Here is a 7,519-nt window from a genome sequence, read left to right as displayed (position 1 = left end):
GGCGGAGCCGGAGCAGAGCTGGAGCCGGAGAGCGCTGGGCGGCGGCTACGGGGAGGAGCCGCGGGGGACAGCGCTCGCGGGCGGCCGAGGATGTTGCGGGGCGGCCGCACCAGCGCCCCTCGCTCGTGACCGCGGCGCCGCTCCTGAGGCAGCCGAGGCGGAGGCCCCGCGCATTCCTGCTCCGCGCACGCGCCCCGCGACCTCCCGGTGCTGACAGCGCGAACGCGCGGCCCCGCGGGAGCAGCACGGTGAGTCCGCGGTCCCCTTCCCGGGCCTGGCCCTCCTCCATGTCCCCTTCAGGTCCCCAGCTCGGCCGCGCCCCGCTCCTCACCCATGTCCCCTCCCCAGATCGCTGTCCTCAGTCCCCCGCCCTCATCCACATCCCCGTCAGCTCCTCTTCCCGCGCCCAGCCCCGCCCGGCTCCGCATCCCCGTTCCCTTGTCGTCCCCTCCCTGGTCCGGTCTTGGCGTCCCGTGCCGGCCCCCGCCGAGATTTCATCCCCGCCCACAGCCCCTTCCCCGTCTCGGTCTCCGGTGCAGGTCCCGGCCCCTCCCCGTGTGCGATCCCCTGTGCGCATCCCCGGGGCCCGGGGCTGCGGGCGGGGGCGGCGGCGCCCGGGAACAGCTTCGGACCCCCGGAGCCGCGCGCCTGGGGATCGGGCCGCCCCCGGGAACGCGGCGCGCGGGGAGGGGCGGCCGGCCGGGCTCGCTTTGTCCGAGTCCTCCCTCTTCCTTCCGGCCCCCGCCCTCTCCGGCGGCACCGCCCTGGGCGGACGCGCCTGTCAGGCTCGCGGGCGACCGGCTGCCGGGCGGGTCGGGAGCGTGCAGGGTCCGTGTCGGGCACGGTGTTCGCCCGGTCTGGCGTTGCTCTTGCTGCGAAACTTGCTGCAGCCCTGGTCCTGGAATACTTGGGCGGTTGTCAAATATGGTGCATCTTTTTCCCTTAAAAAAAATTAAAGCATTAAAAAGACAAAACTAATGCCTGGTGGGTTGCATGGTTTTATAATGTAAGGTTTGTAGATCCAGTAATTTTGTGATGGAATTGGTACTGCTTATTTTATTATTTAAACAACACAGTAGGGATTTTACATCTCACACGTTTGATAAAGGAGTACTTGCAAAAATGCTTGTAAAAAAAGTGAGGACAGAATATTTGAAATAACGCTATTTAAACTGGCATATAAAAGGGCAGTTCCCTGATTATGTGCATTAGCTAGATTCTAAAGGCTTTTTTTTTTTTTTTTTTTTTTGGTACGGCATGACTAAGCCATTGGCCAGAATCCTTAGCTCCGAATACGTTCGGTGAAAAACCCATTAGGCATTTGGGAGACCTTCTTAAAAGAGTGTCATGATCTTATTTCAGTTCTGGATTTAACTTATTTCAGGGATTGTCAGCAAGCCTTAGTTAGGGTGTGAAACTGGATTCATTGTTCTGTTGTTTCTTAAGTATCTAAGAAAACAGTGATACTAAATATTAAAAATTTCAGATTGTGGGGAAGTACTGTGGGAAGCTAAGCTCTCTTCAGAGCCAGTTCCTCCAGGTCACCACAGAATGCAACATCATGTTGCAGTGTTGCCAGTGGTGTTCCAGGGTGTGGAGGACCCAAGCTGGTAGCTTCCCTGTGAGCTGGTGCGGTTGCCTTGCTCGGGAGTGCCTTCTAAAAACACTGTGCAGCACATACTTAAGGCAGAAGGACAAGCTTGGAAATCAAGATGGCACCTCTAGGAAGGAGAAGGGAGAAAATGCCACTGGGGAGGGGCACATAGTATCTTAAGTATTTTAAAATAAATAAAAACTTGGCTGTAGTTATTTAAAATTATACGTTAAAAAAATTATACATTCTGAAGCATGTATGTTGAAAAGTAGGTAAGCCAACGTGTAACTTTCCATATATGACTATTAAAGTTGTTTAATTTGTAAGATTCATATAATATGGAAACGTAAGTGGAATATGATAAGAAATCGGGACTTTAAGAAACAAAAGTCATCAGTAATACAGAATTACAGACAAGTTTTAAGTGTCAGATTTCAGGACATAGAATAAAAATGATTAGGATGTCAAATGAAAGCTTGGTCTTTTTTTCTTTAAATCAATGAAACCAAGACTTGCTTACTTATTTGTTTGTTTGTTTGTTTTTTTTTAATGTTTATTTTTCAGAGAGAGCCCGAATGTGAGTGGGGGGTGGGCAGAGAGAGGGAGACACAGAATCTGAAGCAGGCTCCAGACCCTGAGCTGTCAGCACAGAGCCTGATGCAGGGCTCGAACTCACAGACCATGAGGTCATGAGGCCAAAGTTGAATGCTCAACTCTTTGAGCCACCCAGGCGCCCCAAAAGTTTGTTGTTAAATGTCTATCAGGAACTGGCTGAGTGACACTTGGGTGGCTCAGTTGGTTAAACTTCTGACTTTTTGGCTCAGGTCATGATCTTGCTGTTGGTGAGTTTGAGCCCTGCGTCTGTGCTGTCAGCACAGATCCCGTTTTGGATCCTTTGTTCCCCGCTCTTTCTGCCACTCTGGTTCTCTCTCAAAAACAAACTTGAAGAAAGAAAGAAAGAACCAACTGGATGGCAGGTGCTGTGCTAAGTAGTGGGGAAATAGAGATACAAGACGGTTGCTATTCTCTAGGCCTTCAGTCCGGTGTGGAGACAGGAAATCGATGGGTGCTGCAGATTGGGTTAAATGCTGTGCTGAGTGTCCAGAGAAGGTGACTCTGGCTGTGAGACTCAAAAGGACCAAATGCCAGGAGTGGGGTTGGTGGTGGTGTTCTGGAGGACAGAGGCCCTGGGGCCATGTTGCAGTACTGGGGCTACAGTCAGGAGCGCAGGAGTGGAAAGGGAAGATGAGGGAGGGAAGGCAGGAAGGAGGGAGGGTTGGGGGTTCTCAGGAGTGAGGTCACACTTTAGGAAACAGGTAGTGTGGCAGGTGATTTGAACCAAGGTGAGACTCAGTGGGCTCCAGACTGAGAGCTTGTGAATTAGGGCAGCGACAGTAGGAACAGTGACACAGATGGACGAGAGCCGGCTTCAAGGGTCAAGTGGCTCCGACATGGGAGTGACTGGACCAGAGTTAGGAGTCACGCTGCAATCCGGAAGGGACGGAGCCACAGTTCTAAGGCAGAAGTTGGATCGTGTTCACCTCTGCCAAGTTTTGGCTCGTGTCTCAAAAGCACTCTGTCCCCGTGTCTTTCCTCCGTATTCCGACTCTGGCCCTCACTTAAGCACCCCCGGGCTCCTGCGAAGCCTGCTCTTCAGTGTCTCTGTGTCCCCACTTCCCCGTGTTCCTCAGCACTTCTGTCACTGTGACAGTACGCTTTCATTTTATTTAATGTCTTCGTTTATTGTCTGTCCCTTTCACTTCGCATCCATGATCTCCATGAGGGCAGGGGTTTTAATAAGGACTTAATCAATGTTTATTGAAGGAATGCATCTAGAATTACTTCCCTGTCACTAAGGGGAGGCTCACTTGCTGGTGACACCCACCAAGATAGGGAAAATGAGAGGAGGACGAGACGGTTTTGGATAGGTTAAATCTGAAGTGTTTGCGGGGTGCCCAAGTGGATAGTGGGCAGTTGGAGATTCAGGTTTGGAGTTCAAAGACAAATATTTAGGCTGCTGTCAAAGATTTGGGGGCTTGTAGGAGGTTAAGTCTTTGTAAGTCTTTCCTGAGACTGTTACCTCCCAGGCAGGTGTGCTAATTCAGAGACTGTCTGTGTGCTTTCTCCCAGGGCATCCTGTGTCTTTCTGCCCTGAAGCCTCCCAGTTAGTATACTCTTTTTTTTTTTAATATTTTATTTATTTTTGATACAGAGCATGAGAGGGGGAGAAGCACAGAGAGAAGGAGACACAGAACCAGAAGCAGCTCCAGGCTCTGAGCCAGCTGTCAGCACAGAGCCTGATGCGGGGCTCGAACCCAGGAACATGGGATCTGACCTGAGCCGAAGCCGGAGGCTTAACCGACTGAGCCGCCCAGGCGCCCCTAGTATACTCTTCTGTCAAGATGAATTCAGATTTTATTTTTGTCTTAACTATTTTTTACCCCCCATCTTAACTATTAAAATTTTTTTTTTAATGTTTAATTTTGAGAGTGAGAGTCAATGGGGGAGGGGCAGAGAGAGGGGGAGACAGAATCCCAAGCAGGCTCCAAGCTGTCTGCACAGAGCCTTATACAAACTCACAAACCACGAGATCATGACGTAAGCTGAAATCAGGAATCAGAGGCTTTACCGACTGAGCCACCTAGGTGCCTCCCCCCAAATTTCTTTATTTTTGAGAGAGACAGAGCGCAAGCAGAGGAAGGCAGAGAGAGGGAGACACAGAATCTGAAGCAGCTCCAGGCTCTGAGCTGTCAGCACAGAGCCCAACATGGGGCTCGAACCCACGAACTGTGAATCGTGACCTGAGCTGAAGTGAGACACTGACTGACTGAGCCCCCAGGCGCCCTTGTGTTAGCTATTTAAAAAAAATGCACTTACTATTTTTTCTTTTTTTAAGTTTACCTATATGTTTATTGAGAGAGAGGGAGAGACCGAGACTCAGCAGGCTGCACACCATCAGCACAGAGCCTGATGTGGGCCTCAAACTCACAAACTGTGAGATCATGACCTCGGCCAAAACCAAGAGTCGGACGTTTAGCTGACTGAGGCACCCAGGCACCCTGAAAATTCACTCATTTTAATTGAAGAATAGTTGATGTATAGTATTACTTTCAGGTGTACAACATTGTGATTCGATGGTTATGGACAGTACAAAATGCTCACCGTGTTACGTGTAGTTACCCATCTGTCAACATACAAAGTTATTTACACTACTATGTTTTAACTAAACTTTGAAGGCAGATGAAAGCAGTTTGGATCTGTGCTGTTAAATATGCTTGGTATGTTGTCCATACTTAAAAAGTAAATCAGGCAGGTTAATATCAACAGAACAAGCATATTAAGCCGAGTTAAGGGCATATGTAAAGTATAAGTTATTTCTGTGGTTCTACAATATCCCGGTTGGATTGTTCCCTGGTTGTGTAAGGTACAAATTTGTGTCCCAGCCTCTCTGGAGCTCCCTGACCACTGCTGATAAAGCTGATGGCAGTGAAGCCAACCCCAACCAGATAAAGTGGGTGCGGTGGGACTCCCCTCCATTCTGCTGTGGAGAAGACTGAGGGTCAGAGAGGGCCCGTTACTCACACTAGAGGTGTGCGCTGTGAAGTCAGGCTTCTTGTGCAGGTGTTCTTGCTTGCACACTTCAAGCTCTGAGCCGCTTTGCTGTCAGGAAGGAATCACAGTAATGCAGGACTCCAGTCGCCTGCACCCAGGAAGTCCTTGGCCAGTGCCATTTCTTTCTTTTTTTTTTTTTTACTTTTTATTTTTTTATTTTTATTTTTTCATAATATTTTATTGTCAAATTGATTTCCATACAACACCCAGTGCTCTTCCCCACAAGTGCCCTCCTCCATCACCACCACTACCTCTTTGCCCCCTCCCCCTTTCCCTTTGCCATTTCTTTTTTTAAACTTTTTTTTTACATTTATTTATTTTTGAGAGACAGAGAGAGACAGAGCACAAGTCCCAAAGGGGCAGAGAGAGAAAGAGACAGAATCTGAAACAGGCTCCAGGCTCCGAGCTGTCAGCACAGAGCCCAATGCGGGGCTTGAACTCACAAACTGTGAGATCATGACCTGAGCCGCCCAGGTGTCCCCTGCCAAGTGACACAGCGTGTCCATGGTGGCCCCTTGGGGTCACTGTCTGATGTGTGCTCTTTCAGTCACCACACTGGCATTGTAGTGTGTGCTCCTCCGAGTCTGGCATGAAGGAGGTGATAGTAGGAGCTAATTGAGCCTCCATTTTTATGGTGAATCCAGGTGGGGTGTTTTTTCTTAAACTCACTTACTCTGCCTGCTTAAAAGGGATTTTTTAAAGTTTACTTATTTTGAGAGAGCGAGTGGGGGAGGGGCAGAGAGGGAGTGAGGAAGAATACTAAGCAGGCTCCATCCACGCTGTCAGTGTGCAGAGCCTGATGCCAGGTTTGAACCCACAAAACTGAGATCATGGCGTGAGCCAAAATCAGGATCTGACGCTAAACTGGCTGAGCCACCCAGGTGCCCCACTGGTCTGATTTTTATAACCACAGGTTAGTTGTTTCTTTTCTAGGATTAAACCTAAATGAGATTATACAGTATATATATTTGGCACCCAGCTTCGTTCAGCATACCGCTTCTGAAATTCATCTGTTGTTACGCGTGTCGGGGCGGTTCCTCTCAGTTCCTGTACCGTCGTCATTGTGTGGCTCTACCACTCACAGTTTAGCCGTTTTCCTCCAGATGCACATCTGGGGGGGGGGCGTTCGTTCTTGTGTGAGACCATGTGGACGTACGTTTTCCTTTCTTTTGGTTAAATAGGGAGTGGGATTGCTCCTAGAGTAGATGTGTGATTAACTTCTAAAGAAACACCCAAAGTGCTCGTACCTTTTACGCTTGGACGAGCAACGTGTGAGTGTTCTGGCTGCTCCGTGTGCTGTCTGGCATTTGGCATCACCTGTCTTCACTTTCACAGTCTCGTGTTTGTGTGGTGGCCTCTGGTTAGGGGCTCAGTGAGCGTTTCCCTGGTGACTGCGGGTGAGCTCTTACTCACGTGCACCTGCTTCCGTGGAGAACGTCAGGTTGTCTTTTTATTAGCGCGTAAAGGAATTCCGTGCAGATTTGAGTCTGAGTCTTTCTGCCGGATGTGTGTGTGTTGCAAATAGTTTTTCCCAGTCTAAGTGTATGTTTTTGGCTGTGCCTTTTCATAACCAGCAATTTTAAATTTTAATGAATTCCACTTTTTCAGTTATTTTTCTTTTATGGTTCATGCTTTCTGTTTTATCTGTTTTTATTTTTTATTTATTTATTTTTTGGTTTTATCTGTTTTTAAATCATTAAAAACGATGTATGCTTTTTTGGGAAAATGAAAGATGTAAGGTATAAGTGAGTTGTCTTTTTTCCCATTTCCTTTCTCCCAGGGGAACTGCTTTAAAATATATATCGTATATTTATTTTTATTAAAGTTTTTTAAACCTTTTTTTAAAATGCTTTATTTTTGAGCGAGAGAGAGAGAGACAGCTTGGGCAGGGGAGGGTTCAGAGAGAGGGAGACACAGAATCTGAAGACAGGCTCCAGGCTCTGAGCTACCTATCAGCACAGAGCCTGACGTGGGGCTCGAACCCACAAACTGCGAGATCATGACCTGAGGCCTGAGGCGAAGCCGGACTCTCAACTGACTGAGCCACTCAGGTCTCCCTTAAATTTTTTTTTTTTTTTTAAGTTGACTTATTTCTCTTGAAAGGGAGAGAGAGAAAGGGAGAGCGCAAACAGGAGAGGGAGAGAGAGAATCCCAAGCAGGCTCCGTGCTGTCAGCACAGAGCCTGATGACGGGGCTCAGACCCACAAACCATGAGATCATGACGTAAGCTGAAATTGAGTTGGATACTTAACCAACTGAGCCACCCAGGTGCCCCAAATATATATATATATATATATATATATATATATATAT

General features: G+C 48.4%; 1 protein-coding gene across 8 annotated transcripts in view; it reads left to right on the top strand.

Annotated features, from left to right (window-relative positions):
• The first annotated feature begins 6 nt into the window (after positions 1-6).
• Positions 7-7,519, top strand: part of KLC1 (kinesin light chain 1) — a 60,065-nt gene continuing 52,552 nt past the window's right edge. For all 8 annotated transcript variants that reach the window (XM_029950696.1, XM_029950697.1, XM_029950701.1 and 5 more), the window contains exon 1: positions 7-248. The gene's annotated coding sequence lies outside the window, so the exon portion shown is untranslated. The remainder of the gene's footprint in view (positions 249-7,519) is intronic.

Source organism: Suricata suricatta, chromosome 9, assembly GCF_006229205.1.
Source record: "Suricata suricatta isolate VVHF042 chromosome 9, meerkat_22Aug2017_6uvM2_HiC, whole genome shotgun sequence".
Classification (NCBI taxonomy): Eukaryota; Metazoa; Chordata; class Mammalia; order Carnivora; family Herpestidae; genus Suricata; species Suricata suricatta.
The sequence above is the reverse complement of the archived record's forward strand: the minus strand, read 5'-3'. Positions and strand labels throughout refer to the sequence as shown.